Source organism: Triticum urartu, chromosome 5A (genome assembly GCF_056163025.1).
Source record: "Triticum urartu cultivar PI428250 chromosome 5A, HENAU_Tu73, whole genome shotgun sequence".
NCBI classification, from domain to species: Eukaryota; Viridiplantae; Streptophyta; class Magnoliopsida; order Poales; family Poaceae; genus Triticum; species Triticum urartu.
The window spans coordinates 156,949,659-156,958,159 of NC_141877.1; positions in this window are offsets into that span (position 1 = coordinate 156,949,659).

The window sequence follows — 8,501 nt, forward strand, 5'->3', positions numbered from 1 at the left end:
GGGGTGGTAGATATAGGAATTCCGCAGCACATCAGTGGTTGGATCTTCCAGAGGAAGTCCGAGCTAGAAGCCGGACACCACACCCGAAACTCGTACAGATTCTCGTCTAGATTTGAAAGGGCTCCGGTATATCGTAGATTGTCAGAGATTCCTCCATCGGAACTCGATAAAATTTTGCGTGGTTGTTGTAGACTTAATTCCACACAATTTCACCAAAGGGATCGTCAAAGAGATCCTCAAAGAGGTGGTGGCAGCGAATACAAGTTTACTGTTCAGAAAAACAGCACGGTTGCCCGAGGGCAATGTTGACGTTGAGCCCCCGAGCTCCATGGATGATTCCTCCATGATCTTAATAGAGATAGGAGTTGATGTTGATGAAGGCCCTCGTCAGAACATGACGATCGGAGATGGAGCACGGTCCTTGGTCGAGCCAAGGTGACCAGTCGAGCCGGCGACGAAGATGCCGGCATCGCAGTTGACCTGCACACGAGCCATCGATCCTTTTGCCGATCACACAGCGGAACTCTCAATGAAAGCACCAATGTCGGTGTCAAAACCGGCGGATCTCGAGTAGGGGTCCCGAACTGTGCGTCTAGAATCGATGGTAACAGGAGGCAGGGGACACGATGTTTTACCTAGGTTCGGGCCCTCTTGATGGAGGTAAAACCCTACGTCCTGCTTGATTTATTCTTGATGATATGAGTATTACAAGAGTTGATCTACCACGAGATCGTAGAGGCTAAACCCTAGAAGCTAGCCTATGGTATGATTGTTGTATATTGTCTATCGACTAGCCTGCCTCGGTTTAGATAATGCACTGGAGGCCAAGGATAACAAGAGTCCTAGCCGAATACGCCGGTGGGGAGGAGTCCTTGTCTTGATCACCAAGTCTTGTGGAATCTTCAATGTATGCGGCAACTGCCCGAACTAACCCATGAGTATACGGCCATGGGGGTCCTCGGCCCAATCTAACAGATCGGGAGATGACGCGGTGAGTACCCCCTAGTCCAGGACACCGTCTGCCGCCGTTTGGAGCGCCGCCGTACCGGAGATGAGTGCCTCGCGCCCATCTCTTCTCCTTCCTTCCATTCTTCTTCCCCCTCCCTGTAACGCCCTCGATGCGGCTATAGCTCCCACGTGTCGAGGCATGACTTAGAGACATAACCGCATTGAAAGCAATGTCACAAGTTAGGCAATCTTCACAACATCCCATGTAACATAAATAATAAAGGGGAGATACATAGTTGGCTTACACTCGCCACGTCAATCAAAGTACATAAATAGCATTACAACATTCAAACACTCATGGCCCGACTACGGCGCCAAAATAAAGATAACCCAACATGCGACACGGTCCCGATCACCCCAACTGGGCACCACTACTGATCATCAGGGAAAGACACGTAGTATCATTGAGAGTCCTTGTCGAACTCCCACTTGAGCTCAAGCGCGTCATCTAGAGCGGAAACCTCAGGTCCTGCATCTGGTTTGGGAGTAATCTGTGAGCCACAGGGACTCAGCAATCTCGCACCCTCGCGATCAAGACTATTTAAGCTTAATAGGTAAGGCAAGGAAAATATGTGGAGCTGCAGCAAGCGACTAGCATATATGGTGACTATCCTGTTCGCAAAAGAGAGCGAGAAGAGGAGGCAAAGCGCGAGCGAGAAACTAGAGGGGCATCCTGCGGCAAGCATTACTCCAACACCGTGTTCACTTCCCGGACTCCGCCGAGAAGAGACCATCATGGTAACTCACACTGTTGATTCATTTTAATTAAATTAAGGTTCAAGTTATCTACAAGCGGACATTAACAAATTACCATCTGCCCATAACCGCGGGCACGGCATTCGAAATTTCAAATCCCTGCAGGGGAGTCCCAACTTAGCCCATGACAAGCTCTCACGGTCAACGAAGGAATAGACCTCCTCCCGAGACGTTCCGATCAGACTCGGTATCTCGGTTCTTCAAGACACTTCGACAGGTTAAAACAAATCCAGCAACACCGCCCAAATGTGCCGACAAATCCCGATAGGAGCTGCACATATCTCGTTCTCAAGGCACACTCAGATGAGACATCCTACGAGTAAAACCAACCCTCAAGTTGCCCCGAGGTGGCCCCGCAGTCTACTCGGTCGGACCAACACTCAGAGGAGCACTGGCCCGGGGGGGTTAAATAAGATGACCCTCGAGCTCTGGAAACCCAAGGGAAAAAGAGGCTAGGTGGCAAATGGTAAAACCAAGGTTGGACATTGCTGGAAAAGCTTTAATCAAGGCGAACTATCAAGGGGTTCCCATTATAACCCAACCGCGTAAAGAACGCAAAAATCGGGAACATAACACCGATATGACGGAAACTAGGGCGGCAAGAGTGGAACAAAACACTAGGCGAGAGGCTGAGCCTTCCACCCTTTACCAAGTATATAGATGCATTAAGATAACTAGGCAATATAATGATATCCCAACAAGTAAATAATGTTCCACCAAGGAACGGTCTCCAAACTTCACCTACAACTAGCAACGCTATAAGAGGGGATGAGCAAAGCGATAACATAGCCAATCAACGGTTTGCTAGGACATGGTGGGGTTAGAGGTTTGACATGGCAATTTGGGAGGCATGATAAGCAAGTGGTTGGCATCGTAGCATAGCATAGCAAAAGAGCGAGCATCTAGCATAGCAAAGATAGTAGTGATTTCGAGGGTATGATCATCTTGCCTGCAAAGTTGTCAGAGTTGACTGGATCCTCGAAAGAAAACTCAACGGGCTCCTCTTTAGCGAACTCGTCTCCCGGCTCTACCCAAACAAGACAAACAAGCAACACGGACACAATCAACCACGTGCAAACTCAACAACATGATGCAAAGATGGTATGCTATGCGGGATGCAAAATGTAGGCAAGATTTGGCAAGGAATGCCGGAATCGGAGTTACGGTTTGGAAATGGCAAGCAATTCAAATATGACCAATTTCTGCGATTTACAGCAAGTAGCCAACTAAATGCAACAAGATGAACATGCTACAGCACTCAAACATGACAACAAAATACATGGCAGGGATCCATTCATGATGCTTAACAAAAGTCTAGCACTGAGCTACGGCCAATTCATCCATTAATAGGTTCAAACAAGCATGGCAAAAATGCATTTGGTAAACAGATTTCAGACTTGGTGAAATTAACACTTGTCTGGAATTTCAGATCAGATAGCACACTTTGGAGCATGAGAACAATATGCTACAGGACCTGAACATGGCAAAGTAAAGCATGGCATCGAGCTACTCAAAGAGCTTAACAAAAGTCCCTTAGTGACCTTGAGCCAAAAGGGATCAGAAAATGCATTTGCAAGCATGTGAACATGGCAAAAACATAATCAGTTTTTAGACATAGTGAAAACTGGAGCATGCTGAAAACAGATATCAAGGCATGTTTACGAGCTCGATGCACTCACTACAGAGCATGTCATGACAATCTAAGCATACACCCATCAAGAACACACAAAATGCAAGCTAGACATGGCAATAACAATAACATAGCATGCACGGATCAACTACAACATCCTCGGCAAAATTGCTAATAAGTAGACAATCTGCCCAGATTCACGAAATAGCAAAAGTAGAGCTCGATTAACTCAAGCTAAGGTGCTCCATAATTGCAAACAAAGACATGGATGGATAGAGCACTACAATATTAACAAAACATCCTTACTAATCATCCTCAAAAGAGGCACGGATCACTAGGAAACAACATGAACATATGCATAATGAGATAAACAGTCCAAAGACTTAGTGGAAATGCTAAGTCCCTGAAATCGGCATTAACGAATGCTCCACTTTGCAAGCTTGTGCTAGTCACCACACACATCACAAAAAATACATGGGTTGCACCTCTGAATAGATGGAAAAACATATAACAAAACACATGAAGAGCTCAGGGGCATATCATGCACACAATAATCATGGCGAAAATGACAAATAACTAATTGGAGCAGCAGATCTGACAATTATCTCAAATAGCATTCTTCTAACAGCATTTCGGGCATCAAGATGAACTCAAATGAAAATGATACATTGAGATTAAATGATGTGCTCTCTGAGACGAACATTTTGATATGTTATATGTCCAAAACGGAGCTACGGATGCAAAGTTACGATGCGATGAACAGAAGAAAATAATTAGGGTTTCGGGGCAAAAGTCAACCGAGCAATTTCTAGATCTGAGATCCGGCGGCACGCTCTACGAGGTTCACCGGGAACCCTATTCTCTGGAGTTGATGAAGTTCGCCGGAGCTGCGAGGACGGAGTGGCCGGAGCGGGGCGGCGTCGGCGGCGGTGGTGGCGGAGGTGGCCCCGCAGTCTACTCGGTCGGACCAACACTCAAAGGAGCACTGGCCCGGGGGGTTCAAATAAGATGACCCTCAGGCTCCGGAAACCCAAGGGAAAAAGAGGCTAGGTGGCAAATGGTAAAACCAATGTTGGGCATTGCTGGAAAAGCTTTAATCAAGGCGAACTATCAAGGGGTTCCCATTATAACCCAACCGCATAAGGAACGCAAAAATCCGGGAACATAACACCGATATGACGGAAACTAGGGCGGCAAGAGTGGAACAAAACACTAGGCGAGAGGCCGAGCCTTCCACCCTTTACCAAGTATATAGATGCATTAAGATAACATGGCAATATGATGATATCCCAACAAGTAAATAATGTTCCACCAAGGAACGGTCTCCAAACTTCACCTGCAACTAGCAACGCTATAAGAGGGGCTGAGCAAAGCGATAACATAGCGAATCAACGGTTTGCTAGGACATGGTGGGGTTAGAGGTTTGACATGGCAATTTGGGAGGCATGATAAGCAAGTGGTAGGCATCGTAGCATGGCATAGCAAAAGAGCGAGCATCTAGCATAGCAAAGATAGTAGTGATTTCGAGGGTATGATCATCTTGCCTGCAAAGTTGTCAGAGTTGACTGGATCCTTGAAAGCAAACTCAACGGGCTCCTCGTTAGCGAACTCGTCTCCTGGCTCTACCCAAACAAGACAAACAAGCAACAAGGACACAATCACCCACGTGCAAACTCAACAACATGATGCAAAGATGGTATGCTATGCGGGATGCAAAATGTGATGCATAGGCAAGATTTGGCAAGGAATGCACGAACCTGGCCTCAACTTGGAAATCCAAGTGTGCCACTGGAAATATGAGATGAAAACGCTTGAAAACGATATGAAGAACGCCGGAATCGGAGTTACGGTTTGGAAATGGCAAGCAATTCAAATATGACCACGTTCTGCAATTTACAGCAAGTAGCCAACTAAATACAACAAGATGAACATGCTACAGCACTCAAACATGACAACAAAATACATGGCAGGGATCCATTCATGATGCTTAACAAAAGTCTAGCACTAAGCTACGGCCAATTCATCCATTAACAGGTTCAAACAAGCATGCCAAAAATGCATTTGGTAAACAGATTTCAGACTTGGTGAAATTAACACTTGTCTGGAATTTCAGATCAGATAGCACACTTTGGAGCATGAGAACAATATGCTACAGGACCTGAACATGGCAAAGTAAAGCATGGCATGGAGCTACTCAAAGAGCTTAACAAAAGTCCCTTAGTGACCTTGAGCCAAAAGGGATCAGAAAATGCATTTGCAAGCATGTGAACATGGCAAAAACATAATCAGTTTTCAGACATAGTGAAAACTGGAGCATGCTGAAAACAGATATCAAGGCATGTTTACGAGCTCGATGCACTCACTACAGAGCATGTCATGACAATCTAAGCATACACCCATCAAGAACACACAAAATGCAAGCTAGACATGGCAATAACAATAACATAGCATGCACGGATCAACTACAACATCCTCGGCAAAATTGCTAATAAGTAGACAATCTGCCCAGATTCACGAAATAGCAAAAGTAGAGCTCGATTGACTCAAGCTAAGGTGCTCCATAATTGCAAACAAAGACATGGATGGATAGAGCACTACAATATTAACAAAACATCCTTACTAATCATACTCAAAAGAGGCACGGATCACTAGGAAACAACATGAACATATGCATAATGAGATAAACAGTCCAAAGACTTAGTGGAAATGCTAAGTCCCTGAAATCAGCATTAACGAATGCTCCACTTTGCAAGCTTGTGCTAGTCACCACACACATCACAAAAAATACATGGGTTGCACCTCTGGATAGATGGCAAAACATATAACAAAACACATGAAGAGCTCAGGGGCATATCATGCACACAATAATCATGGCGAAAATGACAAATAACTAATTGGAGCAGCAGATCTGACAATTATCTCAAATAGCATTCTTCTAACAGCATTTCGGGCATCAAGATGAACTCAAATGAAAATGATACATTGAGATTAAATGATGTGCTCTCTGAGACGAACATTTTGATATGTTATATGTCCAAAACGGAGCTACGGATGCAAAGTTACGATGCGATGAACAGAAGAAAATAATTAGGGTTTCGGGGCAAAAGTCAACCGAGCAATTTCTAGATCTGAGATCCGGCGGCACGCTCTACGAGGTTCACCGGGAACCCTATTCTCTGGAGTTGATGAAGTTCGCCGGAGCTGCGAGGACGGAGTGGCCGGAGCGGGGCGGCGTCGGCGGCGGTGGTGGCGGAGGTGGCCCCGCAGTCTACTCGGTCGGACCAACACTCAAAGGAGCACTGGCCCGGGGGGTTCAAATAAGATGACCCTCAGGCTCCAGAAACCCAAGGGAAAAAGAGGCTAGGTGGCAAATGGTAAAACCAATGTTGGGCATTGCTGGAAAAGCTTTAATCAAGGCGAACTATCAAGGGGTTCCCATTATAACCCAACCGCATAAGGAACGCAAAAATCCGGGAACATAACACCGATATGACGGAAACTAGGGCGGCAAGAGTGGAACAAAACACTAGGCGAGAGGCCGAGCCTTCCACCCTTTACCAAGTATATAGATGCATTAAGATAACATGGCAATATGATGATATCCCAACAAGTAAATAATGTTCCACCAAGGAACGGTCTCCAAACTTCACCTGCAACTAGCAACGCTATAAGAGGGGCTGAGCAAAGCGATAACATAGCGAATCAACGGTTTGCTAGGACATGGTGGGGTTAGAGGTTTGACATGGCAATTTGGGAGGCATGATAAGCAAGTGGTAGGCATCGTAGCATGGCATAGCAAAAGAGCGAGCATCTAGCATAGCAAAGATAGTAGTGATTTCGAGGGTATGATCATCTTGCCTGCAAAGTTGTCAGAGTTGACTGGATCCTTGAAAGCAAACTCAACGGGCTCCTCGTTAGTGAACTCGTCTCCTGGCTCTACCCAAACAAGACAAACAAGCAACAAGGACACAATCACCCACGTGCAAACTCAACAACATGATGCAAAGATGGTATGCTATGCGGGATGCAAAATGTGATGCATAGGCAAGATTTGGCAAGGAATGCATGAACCTGGCCTCAACTTGGAAATCCAAGTGTGCCACTGGAAATATGAGATGAAAACGCTTGAAAACGATATGAAGAACGCCGGAATCGGAGTTACGGTTTGGAAATGGCAAGCAATTCAAATATGACCACGTTCTGCAATTTACAGCAAGTAGCCAACTAAATACAACAAGATGAACATGCTACAGCACTCAAACATGACAACAAAATACATGGCAGGGATCCATTCATGATGCTTAACAAAAGTCTAGCACTGAGCTACGGCCAATTCATCCATTAACAGGTTCAAACAAGCATGCCAAAAATGCATTTGGTAAACAGATTTCAGACTTGGTGAAATTAACACTTGTCTGGAATTTCAGATCAGATAGCACACTTTGGAGCATGAGAACAATATGCTACAGGACCTGAACATGGCAAAGTAAAGCATGGCATGGAGCTACTCAAAGAGCTTAACAAAAGTCCCTTAGTGACCTTGAGCCAAAAGGGATCAGAAAATGCATTTGCAAGCATGTGAACATGGCAAAAACATAATCAGTTTTCAGACATAGTGAAAACTGGAGCATGCTGAAAACAGATATCAAGGCATGTTTACGAGCTCGATGCACTCACTACAGAGCATGTCATGACAATCTAAGCATACACCCATCAAGAACACACAAAATGCAAGCTAGACATGGCAATAACAATAACATAGCATGCACGGATCAACTACAACATCCTCGGCAAAATTGCTAATAAGTAGACAATCTGCCCAGATTCACGAAATAGCAAAAGTAGAGCTCGATTGACTCAAGCTAAGGTGCTCCATAATTGCAAACAAAGACATGGATGGATAGAGCACTACAATATTAACAAAACATCCTTACTAATCATACTCAAAAGAGGCACGGATCACTAGGAAACAACATGAACATATGCATAATGAGATAAACAGTCCAAAGACTTAGTGGAAATGCTAAGTCCCTGAAATCAGCATTAACGAATGCTCCACTTTGCAAGCTTGTGCTAGTCACCACACACATCACAAAAAATACATGGG